The 25,782-nt window shown below is 46.4% G+C and overlaps 1 long non-coding RNA gene across 1 annotated transcript; it reads left to right on the top strand.

Moving 5' to 3' along the window:
- LOC141091206 (uncharacterized) lies at nt 1-24,916 on the top strand. The gene is made up of 2 exons (XR_012232450.1): nt 1-130; nt 24,603-24,916. It is a non-coding gene; the product is annotated as an uncharacterized lncRNA (long non-coding RNA).
- The last annotated feature ends 866 nt before the right edge of the window (nt 24,917-25,782 follow it).

Here is a 25,782-nt window from a genome sequence, read left to right on the forward strand (position 1 = left end):
ATTAGAACTGCCCCTTCAGTTTCCCCAGGGCTAGAGAACTTGTAGCCATTTTCTCCCCAGATCTCTGAGTTACACAAACACGTGTTCCTGGTTTTCCCTACAAATCACTGCTTCTGTCAAGCGGATTCTGGTGAGGGTTAATACAGTTATGTGTTTGTGCAATATACTGTATCTGTGCTAGCTAGCCATTATGCAGCCACCGTGCAGTGTTTTATTAGTGATGTATATGGTGCAATGTATTTTCCAGCTAGTTGTAATGCTCTTTGCTCTGCATATACATAGATGCATTTCTGTCTAGGGTAGTGCAATGCTGGCAGCCTAAGTTTGCTTTAAATATCCCTCTTAACTGCATTTATGTGTTGCACCCTGCATTATTGCTGTTGTTTTGTTATCTGCCAGTACTGATACTACTGGAATTAAATTGCATTACTGTTAACCCTTGCTCAGCCTTCCCAACATTACTGCATCCCGGTACCTGCTTATAGTAGAAGGTACCAATGAGCTGCCCCTTTAATCTACACACCTGCCAGGTCTTTCAAAGCACGAGGCACTTTAGGGTAATGTTAGACAGCACAGTTGTGATGCAGTAAATGCTGTCAAAGAACAAATTAAGTTTATTACATGAAGTTTTTGCATAAACATGTAAGCGTCCAGAAATGAAAGATTAATTTTAGTACAACTGAATAAATTTTCTTGGCTTGAATTCACCTACATGGTGGTAAACTAGCAAAAGTTTAAAAAACAAAAAAGAACTTATACTTGTCTCAATGCCCAATTTTCACCTCCCCCGCTGCTCGCTGCCTACCATCCGGTCCTCGTAGTTATCATAACTCCAGACATGCAGTTTTCAGTCGACACACCTCCATTAAAAAAAGCTACATAAAACTATCAATATGTCAAATATATGTATAATTTTGACAATGCACCAGCACAGAAATTCAGAAGATGACTTTGGGCACCCGGAAAGTCAGGAATTGTTCGCAGCTCCTGTCCATGGCCAGAGAGTACAAACTCGGACTGGAGTTGCACAAAGCGATCGGCTCATCTCTATTTTTCAGTTCAATTTTACCATACAATGAACAGTGTCAAAACAATTGACAAAAACGGAGTTGCAATTTTTTATCACCATTTCATTCCACTTGGATTTTTCAGCCCATCGTATGGTAAAAGAAATGATATCATCCAAGACTACAACTTGTCCCACAATACAACAAGTCCTCATGAGTCTGATGGAAATTTAGGAAAGTTATTGCTTTTGACAGAAGGGGAGGAAAAATAAAAAAAAAAATAAAAATCTGCAAGGAGAGAAGGAGTTAATCAGTGTGGAATCCTTTGGGGTAATGATTCTGCTAAACATGCTGTCAGAAACACACTGTCAAAACCATATTGACTGTGCCAGAACAACTATGGCTGGACCCTCTCTTTTTATCAGGTGAAAGTCTTTCACAATGTTACGCTGACAGTTTATTGCCATAATAACAAAACTGCTTTTAGCGTTTAAAAGTAATTGTAAAAAAAACGACTTGAATGATTGGCGAACCCGAACAGTAAAGTTTGGGGTCTGTACCGAACACCTACTGTTCGGGCACAGACCCCGCACACAGACTTCACCAGAACGTCCGTGCTACTGTGTGGCAGCTGATGGGAGTATTCATCAACCGCCGCCTGTGCTATAAATAAATAAAAAAACAGTGTGGGTTCCCCTGTATTTTTGATAACCAACCAGGAAAATACTGACAGCTGCGGTTTGCAACCCTTAGGCTGGTTTCACATTCGCGCATTTTACATGCAGCGCACGGCGCCGCCAAGCCCCACCCCCTGCCTGCCCCATCCGGTCATCGCCTCCTACTATTGCACACGGCTGCATGCGATCTGCGCACCCTATCTTTAGCATAGGGTGCGCAGACCGTGCGTTGGCTGTGCGCTAGTAGGATTTTGGCGCACTTTTGAAGGTGCGCCGAGCGCGCCAAAATGCAACATGATCTGTTCAGCACACACCGGCACACCTTCAAAAGTGCGCAGCGCACGCCAAAATCCTACTAGCGCACGCCCAGCGCACGGTCTGCGCTCCCTATGCTAAAGATAGGGTGCACAGATCGCATGCAGCCGTGTGCGATAGTAGGAGGCGATGACCGGATGGGGTGGGCAGGGGGCGGGGCTTAGCAGCGCCGTGTGTTGCATGTAAAATGCGCGAATGTGAAACCAGTCTTAGCTGTCAGCTTTAGCAAGGCTGCTTATCAGGGACAGCGTCTGTCTGGGAAAGCAGCCACAGTGACCTGCGGTAACCACGATGACATCACCACTAGTCACTGAGGCTGCTCATTCACCAGTGGTTCTCAGCCTGCATAGTCACATCTTGGCACCATTCAGGTTGAAAACTATTTATCCCAGAAATGGATTACGACGTGGGACAGAATGTTGGACAGGTGAGGGATATGGTTGTATTTTTTTTATCTTTTTTTTCACAGGGGACCAGAGATTCAATGGAATGGGCTTTAGGCGCGTATAACTGTGTTTGTTATTTTTAAATTTAAAGCGGTAAAAGTATGTTTTTTTATTTGAAATAAAGGACTTTATTCTAGCTGTGTGTTTATTTACAATAAAACTATAGGATTAGTAATGGATAGGTGTCTTATAGATGCCTCTCCATTACTAACCGATGGGTTTGATGTCACAGGACAATACACAGGTGACATCAACCCCACAAGCATGAACCCCACTTGCCACTGCTACATGGCAAATGGGAAGATGTACCTTTTCTGAGGTGGCTGCGGGCTGCTGCGATGGCCAATATCCATGGCCTCTTACCAGCCTGAGAATACCAGCCCCTGGCTGTCTTCTATAGCTTGTCAAAAATGGCAGGACCCCACACCATTTTTTTCATTATTTAAATAATTAAAACAAAAACAAGTGGGGGGCACTCTATTCTTGATAACCAGCCTTGCTAAGCTGATAACTGAGAATTGCAGCCCACAGCTATTAGTTTTGCCTGGCTTGTTAGCAAAAATACAGGGAAATCCACACTTTTTAAATTTGTTTATTTATAGCGCAAAACTCTCATCAGCTGCCGCCTGTTCTCGCTATTATTAGAGGCAGGAGGCATAGAAGGTTGAAGTAGTAGTCCAATCAGCCAACGCCTGTGACCATAGGTAAACTTTTTATCTCTGGTCACAGCTGCGGGCTCACACTGTCATCTGACAGTAAGGGAGCCACAGCGATCTGACTGCCAGTATTGATCTTACCACTGATCAGAGGTAGTGTTTGCCGCACTGTCATGCACATGACAGTGTGGCAAGCACTGGATGTTCAGAGCCCCATTCATAAGAATAGGGTTTGGAACCAAATTTTTTTCTTAACTGTTCGGCAGGACCCGCTGGACCCGAACATCCAGGGGTTCGCCCATCACTAATTCTGAGGAAGAAGTACACGCCCCCAGATAAGAATCTCTTGTAACACACTCTTAGACTTAAAGAGAATTCTTCTGCAGGATTTCAGCTCCCAAACTAGTTACAGTATATGCACAAGTATATCTTTCAAATACAGGTCCAGTGATACCTTTACATAGCCATTCTATTCCTCTGTTACTGCTGAGAAATCAGCATTTGAATTAATATGCAAATGAATTTGAAGAACTATTTGTAGACGTGAAGTGCCTGCCTTTCCAGCTCTATTCCTTGCGACATCTCCTACTGCTTGACTGACAGCCTTTATTCTCTGTGAATAAAAAAAGAGAAATTAATCCAGCTCACCGCACTGCCTTGCTGGTAGGATCCAGATCCTGCGCACGGATTTGACTAGGCAGTCAATCAATAATAGGAAAAAAAAAAAGAAGTTCCAGCGCCAGGAATGGAAAATTAAAAATCCATTTTATTGTGCCATTGCATATTAAAATTCCAGCAGGTACAGCATATCTGTCGGATGACTACAGAACAACGCGTTTCGACGCCTCAGGTCTTAATCATTAAGACCTGAGGCGTCGAAACGCGTTGTTCTGTAGTCATCCGACAGATATGCTGTACCTGCTGGAATTTTAATATGCAATGGCACAATAAAATGGATTTTTAATTTTCCATTCCTGGCGCTGGAACTTCTTTTTTTTTTTTTCCTATTATTCTCTGTGACTTCCGACAAATGATCAGTCAGTCATGGAAGGGGAGGAGGTGCTGGTCAGGGAATAGAGTTAAGCCCCGTCACACATAGCGATCTCGCTAGCGAGATCGCTGCTGAGTCACAAGTTTTGTGAAGCAACAGCAACCTCACCAGCGAGATCGCTGTGTGTGACACTTCTCAGCGACCGGCCCCCTTGCCGGGTATTGCTGATCGTCCTGGAATGGCCAGGACATTTTTTTGATCGCTGCGTGTGACAGGCGGGAGACCAGCGATCAGCGAGCTGGTAACTAAGGTAAACATCGGGTTTCTAAGCGGTGCGCAGCACTTAGAAACCCGATGTGTACCTTGGTTACCAGCACGCAGGTGCAGGGAGCTGGTAATCAAGGTACACATCGGGTTTCTAAGTGCCGCGCCGCTTAGAAACCCGATGTGTACCTTGGTTACCAGCTCCCTGCACCAGCTCGCTGGTAGCTAAGGTACACAGTGGGTAACTAAGTGAAGTGCATTGCTTGTTACCCACGTGTCGCTGGTGCTGATCGCTGGTGAAGCTGCCTGTTTGGCAGCTCACCAGCGAACATGTAGCGACATACCAGCGATCCTGACAAGGTAATATCGTTGTCGGGATTGCTGGTGCGTTGCTATGTGTGACGGGCCCCTTAGGGCCCCTTCACACATATCGTTGTCGGGATCGCTGGTGCATCGCTATCAACGTGTCAGGATCGCCGGTGAGTCGCTACATGATCGCTGGTGAGTAGAGATGAGCGACTTTGCCTTTTTTCAGGTCGAGTTGGGTTTCATGAAACCCGACTTTCTCAAAAGTCGGGTCAAACGAAATCGGCCGATTATCGTGAAAAGTCGAAGGCCGACTGAAACACGAAACCCAATGCAAGTCAATGGGGAACCAAGGTCGGCAGGGAGTGGAGGACAGGAAACACACCTACTGTGCCCATTTTAATGCCAAAAACATCAATTCTTATTACTTAAGCTTGTCAACCTTAATTTACTTTATAATACTTAGGCATTGAAGACTGAGGGTTATTTGGCTAAAGTTGTGGGGGGGGTAGGGCTGGCTTCAGATTTTCGTGGGCCTTGGGCCAAAGTGTCACTGGGCTCCTTTAACACATGCCACAATTCATGATCCTCTGATACGGCAAATAGCGGTACAGTACAATAAAAAATACTTCACTTCTTACATCTCATGACTGATATCCATTTTAAATTCTCCAATAGCTCCAAAAACAGACAGTATATTACTCCATACAGTTTTATGGCCACCGCATAGTGCGCTATACAGAGTAATGAGGCCCATATATTTTTCCATACAGAATCATTGGTCCCATATAATGTTTGAAACAGTATATGATGAGCGTCCACATAATGCTACAGTATATGTTGGTCCCCATGGATGAAGCTCCACTGTGTTATGGGCCCAAATAATGCTCCATATATAATGGGCCCCATTTCTAATGCTCCAGTGCATAATGGGCCCTGTAAATGCTGCTCCAGTGTCTGATGTCCACCTTTGGAATGCTCCAGTGTATGGTGGGCCTCATATATAATTCTCCAGAGTATTGTGCTCCCCAAAAATAGCTGTCCCAACATTGAAAACAATTAAATAAGTCTCCTCGCTAGGGAATCCCTGTACTAGTCTGCACTCCTCGTTATCCCCATCTTCCATGTCACTGCACTTGGACGGTTTAGGCAGAGGGCGTATAGATGTGATGTCATCGCGCTCTCTGACCAGAATGTCACTGTCAGGAAACGCGGAAGATGTCACGGCGGTGGAGCAGGGAGAGGTAAGTACTTCAACTTTGCGAGTGCTGTGATCCTGAGCAAGCAGGGGGGCCCACTCGTTGGCGACGGCACTGGCACAGGGCCCCTCATAGTACGGCGGTGTGTCTGATGGCAGGTCGGTCCTCCCACTGGCAGAGACACTTTTGCGTACTATGAGGGGCCCTGTGCCAGTGCCGTCGCCCATGAGTATGCCCCCCCCACCTTCTCAAGGAACCTGCACTTTCATCTGCACCTTCCTCTTTGTCACCGTGTAAGGTGGTATAGTATGCGGGAAGGGGAACCTGAGTTTCATCAGGGTCAGATTCTGACTGTGTAGAGTGCGAGGGGAATGTAGTGGTCTGGGTCAATGTACCAGCAGAATCATCTAGCAGTGGCTGGGCATCAGTGCACTTGTGGCGCCCCCAGGTGTCCGGCGCCACAGTGGCATTACCTTCCTCCTAGGGAGTGTGATGTCATGCTTGGGAGCAATGAAGGATCTCTCTAGCAGTTAAACCAACACACAACACAGTTTCCACTCAAGGCCAGCAGGGAGACCTCTGAACCGGACTGCTGAGGAGCTGCTCTCTGTGGTCGGGAGGAGGTAAGTTAGGGCAGTCTGTGATGGGAAGGGGAGCTGGAGGATGAGCAGAGTTAAGGCTCACTCCTAGCTGGAGCGCATGGTCGGGATTCCGGTCTCCGAGTTTGTAGGGACATTGACGGTCCTGCAGCAGAAACCGGAGGAAGTAGCAGCTGTAAATGCTCTGTTCCCAACTAAGGCTCGGAGGCCCCAGCAGCGACGTGTGTGAGCCAGAAGGAAAAGGCTATGGCTGCCTGCCATAGGAGAAAGTTCCAAAAGAGAGTCAACAGGGGGAACTTCAGTGAACTCAGTACTGCGAGTACCTCAGATAAGCGCTAGAACGGAGGCCATACTACCTATCTGCAGAGAGAGAATTCCAAATTTGCTTCCAGGCTGACCAACTCCTTCTCCATCTGTACTCTGGGTCCTGGACGGCACTTACCAAGCACAGGTAAAGGAACTGCTCGACTGTGTCTGTCATCTTTCTCCTGCGCCTGGCGCACGGCTCTGCTACATCCTGCACTGCACACCATCTACCAACTCTTTCATCTGCCCTGCGACTACGGCCCTACCTGTGCAGGGCTTCTACATCTTAGCTGCACCAGAACATCTGTCCCAGAGAAGCGACACTGCAAAGCGGGTCAATCTGATCAGAAACCACAGGTAGCGTCATGTATCATTCACCTATAAACATTATTCATCCCTTTGCATGGACGCCCAGGGCCACGGAACGGGTCATCATCACCACCAACGTGACACATCCCTCTGAGACACCGGCCCGGTACTGATTAACCCCACTGCCCTGGCTGGCCACACACACTCCATGTCAGATTCATCTTGGACTGGGGAATTCACGATTTGACTTGATAACCCAGGCATGGTATGATAGAAAGAGCTACATGAACTAATGTGAAGTGTGGCCTGCTGCATTATTCACTTTTGGTGGGGGTGAAGGACACAAGGAAAGGGGTTCTTCATGACCAGGAGCCAGCATTTGACGACTCAGTGCTTGCATTTTTTGAAACTTTAGCATATTTGCTGGAGTCTGTTTAGGCAATGTAAGCCAAAACCAGTTCCTGATGCTACGGCTTTAAAAGTGGTTAACCTACTCCCAGAAAAGGTAGCCTTCCAGGCGTTCCGGAGCCAGACCATGACACAGGCTCAACACCTCCTGCCTTAGCTGCTATTGTGCTTTTGCCACTACCAGCAGATGCACCACCACCATCAGCACCAGCTGGCCCCCTCACGCCCGCGTCCGTGGCCTCTTCCACCAAACTTCAAAATGTTGCAGAAAATCAACCCAAAATAACATCAGACATATTGTACTGTATCAAAAGTGTACAGCTCTATACAGTCAAAGGATGATTGTCAATCTCCCTATATATACCATCAGTCACACAGAGACGCTCACAGGCTCAGTATGGATTAGACAAGAATATAAAAAGTAGAAAAAGTGTACAGTATCATCAGATAGCAGGTATATATAGTATAGTTTAAACATTCTAAATCTCCGTAGATATTTCAGAAGGCAGACACAGACGCTATCAGGCTCAGTATGGATTACAACACAATATATAAAGCCATAAAACGGTAATGGATCTGAAGAGTACAGTGTAGGGGTCATTGTTGTCAATCTCAGTATTTATTTCCACAGTCAGAAAATAACTCTCACTTGGTCAGTTTGGATTAGACCAGAATATAAAAAGCAGTAAATGGGTAATGTATCACAAGTGTAGAGCTGTATACAGGAGTAACCCACAGAATGTCACACACTCAGGATGGATCACACCACAATATAACAAGAAGATCCACAAAAAATAATCACACATATGGGACAATGTTCCAGGTGTCAATGATACACTTAGAGTGGTGGGTGGACGAGGACTTCCTGGAAGAAAAGGTACAGTATCACCAGATACCAGGTATATATAGTATAGTTTAAACATTAAAAATGTACGTCTATATATCAGGAGTAGTGTTGAGCCACCCCGCTAGTGTTCCAGTTAGTTTGGTTCGTCGAACACGAGGCAAGTTCGTCGAATGTTTGTTGAACGTTCGACGAACAACGTCGAACACCATTAAAAACAATGGCAGGCAAACACATAGAAAACAATTACAAAACACCTTAAAAGGTGTCCCAAAGCAGACAAAATGCTCAGAATACAAAAATAACATATGGAAAACGGCAACTACATATAGAAAAGAGGTGGAGGAGTAAAAGGAGGAGGAGACACAGATATAGGCATGTCATGCCCTTATGAAGTCAAGAAAGGCTGGAATAAAAATGTAAAATACCAAAAAACAGTAAAAATCTGAAATCGAAGACGATCATATACCGTCGGACTTCCCACCATAAATTAGGCCAACTGCCGATCGGGCGGCGTTATTCCCACGAACCTCCGAACAGCGTCCATGAAGGCAAAGTGTTTGGTTTCCGAGGCAGTATGGTTGCAAAGCTGAACCTTAAAGGAATGTCCAGAAGGGCACCACCAGGAGTGGAGCCTGCGACTTAATTCGACTCCACCCGGGAAACCTCAACCATGCCAGCTACAGAAAAGATTGACAGATTGCAAGCTTTGTCGATTCTGTGGGTGGTGGTGGATGTCCGTTTTTAGTTGTGCTAGCGATTTGTCAGCTTAATTCCATTAACGAACGAGACTCCAGCATGCCCCCGCGGTACGCGTCAAGCTTACTAAAGGGACACGCGAGGCTCTGGCACGCGAGATTGATCAATAACAGGTCTGTCATGCCCTTACATGTCCGGGGCTGCATGCGCGCTGGAAAGGTCCAGCGTGTGTCGCTTACAGGTGCAGATGACCAGCTGAACCCCGTTAGTGATGGGGATCTGGGATTCCAATTCTTCCCCGCGAGCGAGGATTTCCCTGTAAGTGCAGGTCAACCGGAATTCCGGAACTAGGCCTAACCGGCATTCCAGAAAAAATGAAAAAATTAAGTGTCCAAACCACAGGTGCTGTAGTTTGCTTAACAGTTGGGCTCCTATGCTGAGTAGCATGCAGTTCTTACTTAAACAGGCGGCATAGCTTGGTTCACGGGTGGGCAACTCTGCTGAGTAGCAGTCAGTACTTACCTAAACAGGCGGCATAGCTAGGTTCACAGATGGGCTCCTCTGCTGAGCAGTAGACACCGGTACTAGTCCCAAAGTATTCACTGGGCTAAATGGAGTTAAAAAATGGTTCTTACATAAACAGGTGGCACAGCTTGGTTCACGGGTGGGCTCCTCTGATGAGTAGCAGACACAGTTACTAGGCTCAAAGTATTAACTGTGCTAAATGCTGTCAAAAACTGGTTCTTTCATAAACAGGCGGCATAGCTAGGTTCACTGGTGGGCTCCTCTGCTGAGTAGCAGACAGTGCTACAAGGCCCAAAAGGATTTTCTGGACAAGATGCGGTAAAAAATAATTAGAAGCACACACGATGTAGCTCCTTGACAGGTGTACTACACCGCTTGCTACCACACACCGCTACTATGCCATGAAACAGTGTATTAACATTGAAAACCATTATTAATGTTAAAATGAAGTTATGATTTTGGTGAACGAACCGTTCTAGAACAGAACCTCGAACAGCCGAATTTTAAGCAAAGTGTTCAAGTTCGACGAACGGCTCAAACACCGCCCAAAACAGCTGGAATTTTAACTTGGCGAACAGGTCGACTCGAACACCGCTCATCTCTAATCAGGAGGCAGACTCAGATGTTCTCAGGCCCAGTATGGATTCGACAAGATTGTAGAAAGTTGAGAAAAGGTACAGTATCACCGGATAACAGGTATAAATAGAGTAGTTTAAACATTAAAAACCTATGTCTATCTATCAGGAGGCAGACTCAGACGGTCTCAGGCCAAGTATGGATTCGACGTGATTGTAGAAGGTTGAGAAATGGTACAGCATCACTGGATAGCAGGTATATATAGCATAGTTTAAACATTAAAAATCTGCGTGTATATTTCCAGAGTCCGACAAAGACACTCACAGCCTCAGTATGGATTAGACAAGAATCTAAAAAGTAGAAAAAGGGTTATGTATTCGAAGCGTACACCAGTATACACTGTTGGGGTATTTTGCAATCTTCATATATATTTCAGTCTCAGTAAGACAGTCCAGACTCTCCGCAAGAGGAAATGAGATGGATACAAGTACAGACGGAAAGTCGACTGATTGCAAAAATTTTGGAATTACTAATCACGGTAAAAACTCCCGGGAGAATTCTCAGAGGCGATGCTGACCCTCAATTACTTTGTCTGTGGAGACAGCGAAAACAGTTCTTGTAAAGAAAGGTTTTCTGTATCACATTACCGTGGAACCCATCACCGTTACTCATCTCCATCAAATTATGATCACAGGGACAGATGTAGACATTGTAATCACTGCCTATCATGATCTGTCAGGTAACTTTGGAGTGCAAAAGAGACAAGCCACAGGCCGTAGGCGATTCTATTGGATTGGCATGAGAGGACACATTTAAAAATGTGGGCAGGAATGTCACACGTCCGTGAGTCAGAAAACCGTGAAAGCTGATGATAAACCACAACTGCATCTCATTGTGAGTCGACGTCCATAACAAATGGAAGCCATTGATCATCTGAAGATAGAGACCAGCAGGACAGGGCATAGCTACGTCTTAACCATCATCTATCATTTCACCAAATTTGTATTGGCAGTCCCAGTGAAGTATTTAACAGGCCAGACTACACAGTGGTGAAGCATGGAGAGGTAAGTATTGCAAGTGCTGGTGCCCTGAGCAAGCGGGGGGGTGCACTCGTGGGAGGCAGTACTGGCACAGGGCCCCTCATAGTATGCCTGTGTGTCTGACGGCGGGTGTGCACCCCCACCGTCAGAGACACTTGATTCTACTATGAGGGACCTTGTGCCAGTGCCGTTGCCCAAGAGTGTGCCCACCTGTCCAGGGCAACGGCACCCGCACATGTGCGTGCGCCAGGTGGTGGCCCCGGCCCTGTGGGGGGAGGCAGCCCAGTTAGGGAGGTGGAAAAAATGGCATATGTTGATGTTGGACATTCAGCAGCTGCAAATGGAGTAATTGGAGAAGTCTGCGGAAGAGGAGGACAAAGGCAAGCCATTTTTCTGGCAACCTACGTGTCAGCAGGGGAGGGTGGGACAAAATCCTTTGAAACCCATGCATGGTTCATTTTAATTAAAGCTAGATCATCAACATTTTGGATCGACAGACGGGTCCTTTTTTCTGTCAGGATTGATCCAGCAGCACTGAAGACTCGCTCAGATAACACACTAGCAGCAGGGCAAGCGAGCTCTTGTAAGGCATATTGTGCCAATTCAGGCCAGGTGTCAAGTTTACTGGCCCAGTAGTCAAAGGGGAATGACCGGTGAGGGAGAACATCGATATGGGAGAAGTAGTTTGTTACCATAGTTGACAACTGCTGTCTCCTGTCACTTTCGATCGATGCAGTATTACCAGTCGTGTGAGCGGTACTTGAAAAATCAGTCCACAACATGGTCATGAAACCCCTGTGTCCAACGCCACTTCGGCTGTGTGCACCACGAACACCTCTTCCATGTTGCCCCCTACGGCTCGTTGGAAAAACATCACCACCGCTGTGTGCTGGGAATGCCTCAAACAAACGGTTTACCAGAGTTGCTTGTTTGTTAGCCAATATTAGCTGTAGGTTCTCCTGTGGCATGATGTTTTGGAATTTGCTTTTATAGCATGGATCCAGGATGCTGGCCAACCAGTAGTCGTCGTCGTTCATCATATTGGCAATGCGGTGGTCTCTTTTTAGGATCTGCAAGGCATAATCAGACATGTGGGCCAATGTTCCAGGTGTCAATGATGCACTGCGAGTGCTGGGTGGAGGAGCACTTTCTGGCAAATCAACATCCCTCCAGTCATGCACAAACCCTGTACCTGACCTTGCCACGCCAACATTTTTTCTTGTCCCCTGAGAAGCATCCTCCTCCCCAAAATAATCATCCCCATCATCCAACTCCTCCTCCTCTTCCTCTTCTTCCTCCACCTCATCCATGAGACTTCCCTGAGCAGACAATGGCTGACTGTCATCAAGGCTTCCCTCCTCCTCTTCCTCCTCGGCTGCAGATGCCTGCTCCTTAATGTGCGTCCAAGTTTGCATGAGCAGACGCATAAGTGGGATGTTCATGCTTATGATGACGTCGTCTGCGCTTACCAGCAATGTGCATTCCTCAAAACACTGAAGGACTTTACAGAGGTCTTTCAGCTTCGACCACTGCACACCAGACAACTCCATGTCTGCCTGCAAACTGCCTGCCCGTGTATCCTCCCACAAATGAATTACAGCCTGCCTCTGTTCACATAGCCTCTGAACCATGTGCAGGGTGGAGTTACACCTTGTTGCAACGCCAATAATTAGGCGGTGCTTGGGAAGGTGGAGCAATCGCTGCAGCTTCTGTATATGACTGGAGTGTACGGGCGACCGGCGGATGTGCGAGCACAGTTATAGCACCTTATGGAGCAGGGGTGTTAACTCCGGATAATTATTGAGGAAGCACTGCACCACCAGGTTTAAGGTGTGAGCCAGGCAAGGTATGTGTCTGAGTTTTGAAAGGGCTAGGGCTGCCACAAAATTCCGGCTGTTATCATTGACTACCTTGCCTGCCTCAAGATGTAGACTGCCCAGCCATGACATAGTTTGTCGCTGCAAGTAGTCGGCCAGTACCTCCGTGGTGTGTCTGTTGTCGCACAAACACATCATCTTCAACACAGCCTGCTGACGCTTACCACTAGCTGTTCGATAGTGGGACACCTCGTGTGCAACACTGGCAGCTACGGATGGAGTGCTCGTGCGACTGCGCTCTGTGGACGAGCTTTCGCTTCTGGAGGAGGAGGAGGGTCGAACGCCTACAGCCAACTGTTTCCTATACCATGGGATAGGCAGCACTGTCCCACCGCCGCTGTCCCCTGTGGACCCTGCATCCACCACATTAACCCAGTGCGCAGTGATGGACACGTAACGGCCCTGAACAAGCCTACTGGACCATGCATCTGTTGTGAAGTGCACCTTTCCACTCACTGATTGCATGAGTGCATGGACAATGCGGTCTTTCACATGCATGCGGAGGGCTGGGATGACTTTTCACGAAAAGAAGTGCCGACTGGGTAGGTCATAGCGTGGTGTTGTGAGTTCATTTTCCCCTTCACCGTCGATGTCTGATGAACTCCCTCTTCTGGTGAAGGAAGGTAGTGAGGCTGATTACCAAACACCTGATCTGGTAGATGATGACTGGGTAACAGGAACTGCTGACTGGATATAAGGCAGCTGACGCCCTTCTGAGTCGCTGGTGATTTCACTACTGGATTCTTGGAGACCAGTCTGATTCCTGCTTCCCAAAGATATGTTTTTGCTCTGCTATTGAACTTATTAGTTTTGCTTTGTTTACCTTGCTTTTTTGGAGTTCAGCCATCCCTGGTCGGGGGTGTGCTGAGTTCCATTTTTGTCTCTGATCAGTTTGTTTCTTTGCTCTGTCTTCAGAATTTACCTGAGTGCTGATATTGTCATTTTGAAGTCCTAGCGACTTCAGGGCCTGTTTTTCCTATCAGACGGTTGGGACATTTTTTGGTAGGGTTTTTTGTGGATTGCAGACAGCAGCTTTTCTATCCTGTCCTTTTTAGTTAGCTTGGGCCCCATCGTTTGCTCAACCTATCTTTCTATCTGTGTTAGTGTTTTCATCGTGCTTCACCGTCATTATATGTGGGGTGCTGCCTATTGCTTTGGGGTCTGCTCTGGGGCAGTTTAGATTTCCCCTTTCTTTCTTTAGGCCTATTTAGTTCTCCGGCTGTGATCGAGGGGTCTAGGGCATTGTAGGAACCCCCCACGGCTACTGTTAGTTGTTGTGGATAGGATCAGGGGTCTGCAATCCGATAGCTACCAACCTCTCCGGTTTTCTCGACTTAGCTTGTATTTTTGTCTTTTCCTCCTTCGGTGACTCATTCATAACAGAATCACCAGTCATACCGCAGATCCTAGGGTACTCAATAGCAGTAAAAAATTGTAAATAAAAAAAAAAAAATGTTTGTCAGAATATTTTTTTTTTTTTTTGTGTATATTTTTTCCTCTATGGAGATGAAGCAATTGTCTGATCCTGTGGGGCAGCTCACTGCTGAAGTGCGGGGAATTTCCACCTATCTTGCTCATTCACATGCTGCTGAACCAAAGATCCCTACTCCTGATGTGTTTTTTGGGGATCGGTCTAAATTTTTTAATTTTAAGAATAATTGTAAATTATTTTTTGCCTTGAAGCCTAACTCGTCGGGGAGCTCCGTGCAGCAGGTTAAAATTGTCATCTCTTTGCTGAGCAGTGATCCCCAGGATTGGGCGTTTTCTTTGAAACCTGATGATCCTATTCTTACTAATGTGAATGCATTTTTTCAAGCCTTGGGGTTGTTGTATGATGAACCTAATGCTATTGATCAGGCTGAAAAGGCCCTGTTGGCATTGAGCCAGGGTCAGGATTCTGCAGAGTTGTACTGTCAAAAATTCCGAAAGTGGGCGGTCCTTACTACCTGGAATGATGGTGCCTTGGCAGCTCTCTTTCGGAAGGGTTTGTCAGAAACTGTAAAAGATACTATGGTGGGATTTCCTGTTCCCTCTGATCTTGACGATTCTATGTCATTAGCCATACAGGTTGATCGGCGTTTGCGTGAACGCAAAACCGCACGAGAGGTGTTGCCACCTGTTGAACAAATGTCTGAACCTATGCAATGTGATAGAGTTTTGTCTGGGGCGCAGCGTCAGGAGTTCATAAGGCGTAATAAGCTGTGTTTCTTCTGTGGTGATGCCTCGCATATCATTTCTGTCTGCCCTAAATGAGAGAAACGTTTTGCACACACATTTGCTGTGGGTGGTGTTCAACCTAAGTTTCTTCTGGCAATTACTCTGATCTGCTCCCTGTCCACATTTTCCGCTAAGGCTTTTGTGGATTCGGGAGCAGCTCTGAACCTGATGGACTTGGATTTTGCTAAACGTTGTGGATTTCCTATGACACCTCTGCGGACGCCTATCCCTTTGAGGGGTATTGATGCTACTCCTTTGGCGAAGAATAAACCTCAGTTTTGGACCCAGGTGGTAATGCAGGTCGCCCCAGACCATCAAGAGAATTGCAGATTTTTGGTGTTGCATAATGTGCATGATACCATTGTTCTGGGGTTTCCCTGGTTGCAAATCCATAATCCAGTTTTGGATTGGAAATCTGTGTCTGTGGTGAGTTGGGGTTGTCGGTGTGCCCTTAGTGATGCTCCTGTTTTCTCCACCTCTCCCCAGTCGCATGATGTTCCTGACTATTTGGCTAATTTTTATGATGTATTTAGTGAGAATGAGTCTGCGTCTTTGCCTCCCCATAGGAGTTATGACTGTGCAATTGAGCTGAGCCCTGGGTGTAAATTTCCCAAGGGTCGACTTTTCAATTTATCTGTACCCGAGCACACAAGGCTATGCGATCCTATATTATGGAGTCGTTGGAGAAGGGTCATATTAGACCATCCTCTTCACCCTTAGGTGCTGGGTTTTTTTTCGTGGCTAAGAAAGATGGGTCATTAAGGCCTTGTATTGACTATCGTTCCCTCAACAAAATTACTGTTAAATATCAGTATCCGTTACCCCTGATTACCTATTCTCCAGAGTTAAAGGTGCTTGCTGGTTTACAAAGCTTGATCTCAGGGGGGCGTATAATCTTATTCGCATTAAGCATGGGGATGAATGGAGGACGGAGTTTAATACTCCGGAGGGACATTTTGAGTACCTGGTGATGCCTTTTGGGCTCACTAATGCCCCTTCTGTCTTCCAGTGCTTCATGAATGATATTTTCCGAGACTTGGTGGATAAATTTTTGATCATCTATCTGGATGATATTTTGATCTTTTCCAAGGATTGGGACTCTCATGTGGAACATGTTCGGACTGTGTTCCGGATTTTGAGGGAGAATTCCCTGTATGTCAAGGGATCGAAATGCCTTTATGGTGTACAGAGGATTTCATTTTTGGGATTTATTTTGTCTCTGTCAACTATTGAAATGGACCCAGTCAAGGTACAGGCCATTTATGATTGGGTTCAGCCCACGTCTTTGAAGGCCCTCCAGAAGTTTTTGGGTTTTGCTAATTTTTATCGTAAATTTATAGCTAATTTTTCTGGTATTGCCAAACCATTGACTGATTTGACTAAGAAGGGTGCTGATGTGCTGAATTGGTCTCCGGAGGCTGTTTCTTCCTTTCAGGAGCTGAAGCGAAGGTTCACTTCTGCTCCGGTTTTGCGGCAACCTGATGTCTCACTCCCATTTCAGGTAGAGGTGCACGCTTCTGAGATTGGTGCAGGAGCTGTTTTGTCCCAAAAGGATCCTGTAACATCTAAAATGAATCCCTGTGCTTTCTTTTCCCGAAAGTTCTCCCCCCACGGCTACTGTTAGTTGTTGTGGATAGGATCAGGGGTCTGCAATCCGATAGCTACCAACCTCTCCGGTTTTCTGGACTTAGCTTGTATTTTTGTCTTTTCCTCCTTCGGTGACTCATTCACAACAGCGTGGTACTGCGTAGGCCATGAGCTCACGGAAAGCTTTGCTTTCAACCAACCGGTAGGGCATCATCATCTCTAACGAGATTAGTTTGGCAATGTGGGCTTTCAAAGCCAGTGTACGCGGATGAGAGAATGAGTACTTTCTTGTCCTACTCAGAGTCTCTGGTAGGGTGAGCTGGACTTGAGAGCGGCATATCGTGGATCTAGCGGTGGACATGGCGAACTGAGAGAGGGTTGGTGATGGTGTTGGTGGTGTTGCTGATGGCCTAGATTCAGTCTTTCATAGCAATAAAATTGTGATTCCATGACTGCTTTGCCCTTGCTATGACACCTCGACATTTGCTGCTGATGGTGTGCTAACCGGTGGGCTTACAGTGGGGGTAGCGATGTAGCGTTGCTGACTACCTTCATTCGGAGCAGGTGCACATGTGGTACGTGAGGTTTGGTTTTCCGTCCACGCTTGCAAGTGCATGGTGGTTAAATGTCTAAGCATGCAACTGGTATTCAAATTTCTCAGATTTTTCCCTCGGCTAAAGGTCTTTGCGCACTTCTTACAGATAACTTTTTCCTGATCATTAGGATTTTGTTCAAAAAAGTGCCACACTGCACTCTTCCTACTATGGAAGACATTTTGAGACCTTGCACGCTGTGCTAATTTGACTGTCTGGCCAAGCTGTCCTGCAACTCTTTTGGTTTTTGTAACATGTGTCTGGACTGCTACGGTCCTGCCAGATAACAGCTGTTGTGATGTCGTTGCCTGCTGCGGATCCTCCTCCTCCTCTTCCCCCAATGGATGCCAATCTGGGTCAGCAACTGGGTCATCCATCACCTCCTCTTCAATTTCATGTGCACCTTCCTCTGTGTCACCGTGTAAGGTGGTATAGTATGCGGGAAGGGGGACCTGAGTTTCATCAGGGTCTGATTCTACCTCAGTACACTGCAAGGACAATGTAGTGCTCTGAGTGAATGTACCAGCAGAAAAATCTAGCAGCGGCTGTGCATCAGTGCACTCCATGTCAGGTTCATCTTGGACTGGGGAATTCATGATTTGACTTGCTAACCCAGGCATGGTATGTGAAAAGAGCTCCATGGAGTAATCTGTAGTGTGGCCTGCCACATCCTTCACTTTTGGTAGGGGTGAAGGACACAAGGAAAGGTGTTGTTCCTGACCAGGAGCCTCCACTGACGACGACTCAGTGCTTTTATTTTTTGAAACTTCAGAAGACGAGGTGAGAGAGCTGGAGGCTGTGTCAGCAATGTAAGCCAAAAGTTGTTCCTGAAGCTCCAGCTTTAAAAGTGGTTTACCTACTCCCAGAAAAGAGAGCCTTTGAGGCCTTGTGGTATCAGATGATGACGCCGGCTCAACACCTCCAGCCTTAGGTGCTATTGTGCTTTTGCCACTACCAACAGATGCAACACCACCACCACCACCATCGGGACCAGCTGGCAATCCCCGCCCACTTCCATGGCATCTTCCACCATACTTCCTCATTTTTGTGAAAATGTACCCAAAATACCACCAGCTATATTGTACTGTAAAACAAGGTTAGAAGGTGTATCTACTATTGGTGAGAATTTTAATCTCACTATAGATTTGAGGGCGCTGAACTATTGTCTCAGGCCCAGTAGAGATTACACCTCAATGTAACAGGCTGAAATTGGATGGTGTATGACAAGGTGGAGGGTGTCTATAGTATTGGTGATAATTTGAATCTCACTAGAGATTTGAGGACGCTGACAATGATGCTCTCAGTCCAAGTATGGACGCAGGCAGCCTAATAAGCAGGACTGCTGCACAAAAAAGTGTGGAAAAATGAACGCTTGGTAACTGTGCAGAAAAGAGGAAGAAAAGTATTTTTGCTTTTAAAAAAGCAGTTTGCACAGCAGTGTGCAAACAGCAATGCAGCTATCAGGGAGCCTTATAAGGCAGCCTAATAACCAACAGAGCTGATGCACAAAAATAGAGCCTCCCCATCACTGCACACTAAGTGTTGTGTTGTAAGTGGAAATCACTAACAGCAGAAGCAGTTTTTTGGTTTTTCTTCCCTGCCTTACGCTCTCCCTACAGTATCAGCAGCAGCAGCTCTCCCTATGCTAAGATGGGCAGAAGTAAGATGGCGGTCGGCGTGCACGCCCTTTTATAGCCCCTGTGACGCCACACAAAGCAAGCCAATCACTTGCATGCCCTTCTCAAAAATGGTGGTGACCGATGCCCATGTCATCGCGTTGCCCACAGTATGCGTCCTCCACCATTGGCTGAAAAAGGGCGCTGGAAGCATCTTTTGAAACGCGACTTTGGCGCTCTGGTCGCCGACCTCGTGGCCGACCTCACGCTATGGTCGGGTTTCGTTTCATGAAACCCGACTTCAGCGAAAGTCGCCGATGTTTGAATATGACCGACCCGTTTCGCTCAACTCTACTGGTGAGCTGTCAGACAGACAGCTTCACCAGCGATCATCACCAGCGATGCCCAGCGTGCGGTGTCGCTGTGTACTTAGTTACCAGCGCGCTGATGCAAGGAGCTGGTAACTAAGGTACATAGCGGGTTTCTAAGGGACATGCATCACTTAGAAACCCTGCGTTTACCTTAGTTACCAGCAGATCGCTGATCTCCCGCCTGTCACACGCAGCGATGCGTGCTGGACAGCGGGAGACCAGCGACCAACAAAATGTCCAGGGCTTTCCTACAGCGATCAGCAATACCGGCAGGGGGGCCGGTCGCTGATCACTGTCACACACAGCGATCTCGCTGGTGAGATCTCTGTTGCTTCACAAAAATTGTGACTCAGCAGCGATCTCGCTAGTGAGATCGCTATGTGTGACGGGGCCCTTAGAATGACAGAGGCTTCAGATCTACAAATAGCTCTTCAGCCTCATTTACATATGAATTTAAACAAAGAGTTCTCAGATGTGGAGGAACCGACTGGCCATGTAAAGTTATTGGTGGACATTTCTCTGAAATAGCTACAGTGTCGTGTAAAAGTTTGGACACCCCTGTTCAGCATTACTGCTATTGTGAACAGTAAAAGGTGTAAAGTTGAAAATGATACATTTCCTTTGTATATTATGTATATTATATCTGTTTTAATCTTTTACATTTTAAAAATTACAAAAAAGGGAATGGGCCATGCAAAAATTTTAGCACCCTTGGAGATTTGTAGGCTCAGATGCAGTAAAGGAACTAATTATTTGCTTCCTTGCTCATTTTGTAAGTTTGCCCTATGACAAAGACATGAACAGCAGAATGACACAAATATTAATTTTTACAAAGTCTACTGCTTCATTTTTTCTAATGGCAATTTGCATATACTCCAGAATGTTATAAAGAGTGATCAGCTTAACAGCAATTACTTGCAAAGTCAATATTTGCCTAGAAAATGAACTTTATCTCCCAAAACACATTTCAACATCATTGCAGCCCTGCCTTAAAAGGACCAGCTAACATCGTTTCAGTGATTGTTCCATTAACACAGGTGTGGGTGTTGATGAGGACAGGGCTGGAGATCAATCTGTCATGATTAAGTAAGAATGACACCACTGGACACTTTAAAAGGAGGCTGGTGCTTGGCATCATTGTTTCTCTTCTGTTAACCATGGTTATCTCTAAAGAAACACGTGCAGTCCTCATTGCACTGCACAAAAATGGCCTAACAGGGAAGAGTATCGCAGCTAGAAAGATTGCACCTCAGTCAACAATCTATCGCATCATCAAGAACTTCAAGGAGAGAGGTTCCCTTGTTGCCAAAAAGGCTCCAGGGCGCCCAAGAAAGACCAGCAAGCGCCAGGACCGTCTCTTAAAAGTGTTTCAGCTGCGGGATCGGGCTACCAGCAGTGCAGAGCTTGCTCAGGAATGGCAGCAGGCAGGTGTGAGTGCATCTGCACACGCTGTGAGGCGGAGACTCTTGGAGCAAGGCCTGGTCTCAAGGAGGGCAGCAAAGAAGCCACTTCTCTCCAGGAAAAACATCATGGACAGACTGATATTCTGCAAGAGGTACAGGGAGTGGACTGCTGAGGACTGGGGTAAAGTCATTTTCTCTGATGAATCCCCTTTTCGATTGTTTGGGACATCTGGAAAACTGCTTATTCGGAGAAGACCAGTGAGCGCTACCACCAGTCTTGTCTCATGCCAACTGTCAAGCATCCTGAAACCAATAATGTGTGGGGTTGCTTCTCAGCCAAGGGAATGGGCTCTCTCTCAGTCTTGCCTGAAAACACAGCCATGAATAAAGAATGGTACCGGAATGTCCTCCAAGAGCAACTTCTCCCAACCGTCCAAGAGCAGTTTGGTGATCAACAATGCCTTTTTCAACATGATGGAGCACCTTGCCATAAAGCAAAGGTGATAACTAAATGGCTCAGGGAACAAAACATAGAGATTTTGGGACCATGGCCTGGAAACTCCCCAGATCTTAATCCCATTGAGAACTTGTGGTCCATCATCAAGAGACGGGTGGACAAACAAAAACCTTCAAATTCAAACAAAATAAAAGCATTGATTTTGCAAGAATGGACTGCTATCAGTCAGGATTTGATCCAGAAGTTGATTGAGAGCATGCCAGGGAGAATTGCTGAGGTCCTGAAGAAGAAGGGTCAACACTGCAAATATTGACTTGCTGCATTAACTCATTCTAACTGTCAATATAACCTTTTGTTACTCATAATATGATTGCAATTATATTTCTGTATGTGATAAAAACATCTGACAAACACACATAAAAACCAGAGGCCAGCAGATCATGTGAAAATATAATATTTGTGTCATTCTCAAAACTTTTGGCCATGACTGTACAGGTAATATAGTGATCAATGACATTATACACAGGAGCTCTGTATATAATGTACAGGTAACACAGTGATCACTGGTGACATTATACACAGGTCCTCTGTATATAGTATAAAGTGTAGAGTGTCAGTGTATAGGTAACACACCAACTCACCAGTGATGTCTCTAGGTGAAGTCCTTCATCCTTGCTTTTCATCTTTCATCCAACTCAGATCGCCATCACGTCTTCCAGCCAGGACTCGTCTCTGCAGGAAATAACACAGTTATCTAGTGCTCCGCTTGCAGAACACATTACTTATTTTTTCCCAACTTCTACATCACGCCACATGAAGAAAAAAAGGCGACATAGTGTCGCTCTGCACAGTAACAGGACCTTCCCCCATAAACAGTATACTCAAAAAATTAAATACATCACTGCAGTAATAATATCTCTTAACTAGCTGAAGAGCCCGGCGCTGCCCGGGCATAGTAACTAACTGTGGTTAGTTATAACAAATTATAATTATCCTCCATCCCATAGTCCCATGCCCATATACCCATCATACATATCCACCATCTCATAGGCCCGTGCCCATTTACCCATCATACATATCATCCATCCCATAGTCGAGTGCCCATATACCCATCACACATCGTCCATCCCATAGTCCCATGCCCATATACCCATCATACATATTCTCCATCCCATAGTCCCATGCCCATATACCCATCATACATATTCGCCATCCCATAATCGAGTGCCCATATACCCATCACACATCCTTCATCTCATAGTTCCATGCCCATATACCCATCATACATATCCTCCATCCCATAGTCCCATGCCCATGTACCCATCATACATATCCACGATCCTATAGGCCCGTGCCCATATACCCATCATACATATCCTCCATCCCATAGTCGAGTGCCATATACCCATCACACATCCTCCATCCCATAGTCCCGTGCCCATATACCCATCATACATCCTCCATCCCATAGTCCCGTGCCCATATACCCGTCATACATATCCTCCATCCCATAGTCCAGTGCCCATATACCCATCACACATCCTCCATCCCATAGTCCAGTGCCCATATACCCATCACACATCCTCCATCCCATAGTCAACCATTATGACATCATAATGAGCGGCGGGGCTTGCTACCTATGATGACATCAGCGTCGCCATGGCAACCATTATGACATCATAATGAGGGGCGGGGCTAGATACACACACATTTTTCCCCATTATATAGATAGGGGCAAAATTGTATGGTGAATTGAAACACGCGGGGTTAAAATTTCGCCTCACAACATAGCCTAGGACACTCTCGGGGTCCAGACGTGTGACTGTGCCAAATTTTGTGGCTGTAGCTGCGATGGTGCGGATGCCAATCCCGAACATACACACATACATACATACATACACACTTGAGGTTTATATATTAGACTAGCTGAAGAGCCCAACGCTGCCCGGGCATAGTAACTAACTGTGGATAGTTATTACAAATTATAATTATCCTCCATCCCATAGTCCCATGCCCATATACCCAACATACCTATCCTCAATCCCATAGTCGAGTGCCCATATACCAATCACACATCCTCCATCCCATAGTCCCATGCCCATATATCCATCATACAGATTCGCCATCCCATAGTCGATTGCCCATATACCCATCACACATCCTCCATCCCATAGTCCCATGCCCATATACCCATCACACATCCTCCATCCCATAGTCCCATGTCCATATACCCATCATACATATTCTCCATCCCATAGTCGAGTGCCCATATACCCATCACACATCCTTAATCTCATAGTCCCATGCCCATATACCCATCACACATCCGCCATCCCATAGTCCCATGCCCATATACCCATCACACATCCTCCATCCCAAAGTCCCATGCCCATATACCCATCACACATCCTTCATCTCATAGTCCCATGCCCATATACCCATCATACATATCCTCCATCCCATAGTCCCGTGCCCATATACCCATCATACATATCCGCCATCCCATAGTCCCGTGCCCATATACCCGTCATACATATCCTCCATCCCATAGTCTAGTGCCCATATACCCATCACACATCCTCCATCCCATAGTCCCGTGCCCATATACCCATCATACATATCCTCCATCCCATAGTCCAGTGCCCATATACCCATCACACATCCTCCATCCCATAGTCAACCATTATGACATCATAATGAGCGGCGGGGCTTGCAACCTATGATGACATCAGCGTAGCCATGGCAACCATTATGACATCATAATGAGGGGCAGGGCTTGATACACACACACACACTTTTTCCCCATTATGTAGATAGGGGCAAAATTGGTGAATTGGAACGCGCGGGGTTAAAATTTCACCTCACAACATAGCCTAGGACGCTCTCGGGGTCCAGACGTGTGACTGTGCCAAATTTTGAGGCTGTAGTTGCGACGGTGCGGATGCCGATCCCGGACATACACACACACATACATACACACACTTGAGTTTATATAATAGACTAGTCAGCATGTCACTAAGTATGCAATTGTTCTAACGGATGAGCATCAAAGGGGCTGTGACCAGCTATTCGCGCTGGGAATACAGGGGCATCATGACAGTGTGCACAGAACACCATCACCATTTGGTAATCTGCGTTCACACAGAGCGACTGTAGAAGTGTTTAAAAACCCCTGCAATCTGTACCTGTTTAGCAACGTCTGACCAATATAACCCTCTGCATCATGCTAAATTAACTAATCGGCATACACTGTAGAAAACACAAGTGAATTTTTATTCATTCTGGGTTTTGTTTTTTTTTTTGTTTTTTTGCAGGACTCAACTATACCAGTCATTATTTGGACAGATAAAGCCTTTAGAAATGGATTAGAAAATATGACCTTACAGGATGTTTATCGATATTATTTATTCGGGACCCAATGAACTTCGACAACTGGAAGAGCCGTGCCACCATGATTTTTTTTTTCGTTTGCTTTCTACTGACCTAATTATTCTTGTAAAATAAGCTATAAAACTGTAAAGTAAATTCCTTCTCTACAATTATGTATAATAATTTGTGATCCTGCTTATGGTCTACAGCTGTATCTACAATGTAAGAATATAAAGGCTAATTCCATCTATGTGCTTAAGAGGATTGTCCAGAACTTTATTATTGATTAGCCCCTATGATAATAATATCTGCATCCTGACCCCCGTGTGTCTGATTTCTGGCTCCAGCGATATGTTCTCCCATCCTACCCCATATGATCTCCCCATCCTGCCCCATCTGTCTCCATTATATCCATCCTGCCCCATGATCCTGTGCGATCTGTCTCCAACCCTGCCCCATCTGTCTCCAATCATGCCCCGTGTCTCCAATCATGCACCATGTCTCACATTCTGCCCCTTCCTGTGTCTTACTGTTACATTCTTCCCCCTCCTGTGTCTCACTGTCACATTCTGCCCCCATGTCCAGCATTCTGCCCCAGTTTCTTGCATTCTACCCCTAGCGTCCAGCATCCTGCCCCCAGCAACCAGCATCCTGCCCCCAACAACCAGCATCCTGCCCCCAGCAACCAGCATCCAGCATTCTGCCCCAGTCTCCAGCATTCTGCCACAGCATCCAGCATTCTGCCACAGCATCCAGCATTCTGCCCCAGCATCCTGCGCCCAGCGTCCAGCATCCTGCCCCCAGTGTCCAGCATCCTGCCCCCAGCGTCCAGCATTCTGCCCCCAGCATCCAGCATTCTGCCCCAGCGCCCAGCATTCTGCCCCAGCGTCCAGCATTCTGCCCCATGTCCAGCATTCTGCCTCAGCATCAAGCATTCTGCCCCAGCTTCCAGCATTCTGCCCCAGCGTCCAGCATTCTGCCCCCAGCATCCAGCATTCTTCCCCAGCATCCAGCATTCTGCCCCAGCTTCCAGCATTCTGCCCCCAGCGTCCAGAATTCTGCCCCATGTCCAGCATTCTGCCTCAGCATCCAGCATTCTTCCCCATGTCCAGCATTCTTCCTCAG

The sequence above is a fragment of the Dendrobates tinctorius genome, unplaced genomic scaffold (genome assembly GCF_039654945.1).
Source record: "Dendrobates tinctorius isolate UK_male_01 unplaced genomic scaffold, ASM3965494v1 ptg000049l, whole genome shotgun sequence".
Lineage (NCBI taxonomy): Eukaryota > Metazoa > Chordata > Amphibia > Anura > Dendrobatidae > Dendrobates > Dendrobates tinctorius.